This window comes from Tupaia chinensis, unplaced genomic scaffold (genome assembly GCF_000334495.1).
Source record: "Tupaia chinensis unplaced genomic scaffold, TupChi_1.0 Scaffold000133_1, whole genome shotgun sequence".
NCBI lineage: Eukaryota > Metazoa > Chordata > Mammalia > Scandentia > Tupaiidae > Tupaia > Tupaia belangeri.
In genome coordinates this window covers 1,413,385-1,415,330 of record NW_006159602.1, presented here as the reverse complement: position 1 = coordinate 1,415,330, position 1,946 = coordinate 1,413,385, and the positions used below count along the sequence as shown (strand labels likewise).

Below are 1,946 nucleotides of genomic sequence, written 5' to 3'. Positions count from 1 at the left end.
GGAGGGGGCGGGGCCAAGGGGCGGGGACGGAGGGGCCGCGGAGTCTGCTGGGAAATGTAGTTCCTTCAGTCCGGTAGCGCTGGCGTCCTGGCTTCGCTTGTACCGTGGGGACTACAACTCCCAGGAGTTTGCGGGACTGGTGGGGGAATCCATGCGCAGTGGGCGCCACATTGTATCCTATCAGGCGAGGAGAGGGTGATGTCACCTGCGAGTTGGTAACCTACGAGCGGCTGTGAAGGAAACTGTTTAACCGGATCCCATTGTACCCGGAGCGCAGAGCCGCCTTTCCAGCATGCAGGGGCTGCTCAGGTAAGGGGGACGCGCCGCCTCGCCCGCCGCACTCATTCATTAAGTGGCACCGCGCGGTGGCGCGAGGGTGGGCGTGCTTCTTCAGGCTGGGTGCTGGGTTCGCGGCGCGCCCTCCCGCTTCCTCCCTGCAGCACCAGGGCCAGTAGGTAAATATTAAACCCGTCCTTCAGGTTGGGTCTGGGTGGGAACGGGACCGAGACAGCTCCCAGCTGCCGAGCTGGGGATGGGAAAATGGCTGCAGCGCGGCACAAAACGAGGCGAGCCTGGAGGAAGGCGCCCTTGAGGACCGGGGTCCCTCCCTCCTTTCTTTCTGAGGCGCTCGGATGGCAGGAGAGCCGGCGGGGTACCAATCGCTGCTTCGCTGCAGGCACCCCGGGTCTGGGGGCTGCGAGCACTGCAGCAGCGTTCGCGAGCTGTCCCGGCGGCTCGGAGAGGGAGAATCCCAACGCAGGCTTGTTGGACACGGAGGTGGCGACAGGAAGGAGGGGATCCCCGTGCTCGTCCACTGCGGAGTAGAACCTCCACCGCTTGTGACACCCTCACTTCAAGCCCCATTCGAAAGAAACGGGGTGACTGTAATTCAGGCAAAGTTGGAGCTAAATGTCTGAAGAGAGAGGGCAGGGAAATACGGCCTGGCGTAGGGAGCTAGGCGTGTTGGAGAACTGCGGCCAGCGGAGGCTGCGCAGCCCGCGAACCCGGTTCGAGGTGCCGCAGAGCGCTCCTGCCTCTAGTCTAGCTCCGGAGGGCTCCTCTCAGTTTGCTCCGCACCGATGGCCCCGATCGGTAGGAGCACTTGTGCCAGGGAGAAGCGCCTGACGCGGAACCCTGGACCCGGAGGTGGTGAGGGAGTGGGGGCAAGCGGGCCGGATAATCTAAAGATAAAGCTCACCCAGGGGCGGGAGGGCTGGATAATCGGGTTTACCCCAGCTGGCGCCTAAAGTCGACTGCTTGTGATCAGCTCGCCCTCCTCCCGGAGACGTGCACGGCCCGCCAACTCTGAAGTCCTCTGGGTTTCCTCTCCCTTTCCCTAGTACCGTCCTTCGCTCGCTTACTCACTCATTCATCAAACCCTGCTAAGGTCTCTTCCCAAGTTGCTCACAGCCTGGATTTGGGGGTGTTCTGTCTCTACTCCCTATAAAAAATATCTTAGTGGGCTCAGGAATAGATGCCTGCGTTCCATCCCTCCCTCTCCTATCCCCACCCTCACCAGAGCACGGAGAGCAAATGCCACCCGTGACCGTCTTGCTGCCATTGAGCTGGTAGTTCCTTGAGATTCGAGCAGGACCGGGTGACTGGAGGCGGAGTCTGCCTGCGAGATGAATCCGGTTGCCATGGCGACTCTTGCCTTCGGAATCTTAACTGCTCCCACTGCTGTTTCGATTCGATGTGGCTCTGCGGGCAGCTGGGAGGGCGTGGCCAGTGGGTGTGGTCAAGGCTTGCCCTGGGCCCAGCTGCTCTCCCCTCCTCACCCCTTTCACAGCGGCTGGACTCTCCCCATTCTCTTGTAAATAGCTTAGACGCTGTTCTTTGACCCCTTTCCCTTTCGGCTGCTGTAACCTCGGTACCTCGTTTCTCCACTTCTCTCCCTAAAACGAGAGTCTTCCTGAGGCAAACTCTGAAATTACAATTTGGAAGAT

General features: G+C 60.8%; 1 protein-coding gene and 1 long non-coding RNA gene across 4 annotated transcripts in view; one reads left to right on the top strand and one right to left on the bottom strand.

The window, feature by feature from the left end:
- Nucleotides 1-12: 12 nt before the first annotated feature.
- LOC102492655 (uncharacterized) lies at nucleotides 13-1,688 on the bottom strand. Its single transcript, XR_334011.3, has 3 exons — nucleotides 1,517-1,688; nucleotides 1,366-1,441; nucleotides 13-177 (listed from the first exon to the last, which is right to left on the bottom strand). It is a non-coding gene; the product is annotated as an uncharacterized LOC102492655 (long non-coding RNA).
- The window catches only part of DAAM1 (dishevelled associated activator of morphogenesis 1), a 206,134-nt gene continuing 204,374 nt past the window's right edge, over nucleotides 187-1,946 (top strand). The window contains exon 1 of one of the 3 annotated variants that reach the window (XM_006144833.3): nucleotides 187-309. The gene's annotated coding sequence lies outside the window, so the exon portion shown is untranslated. Of the gene's footprint in view, nucleotides 310-384; nucleotides 456-1,946 lie in introns of those variants that run through there. The other 2 variants (XM_014586410.2, XM_014586413.2) reach the window with 2 other exon arrangements.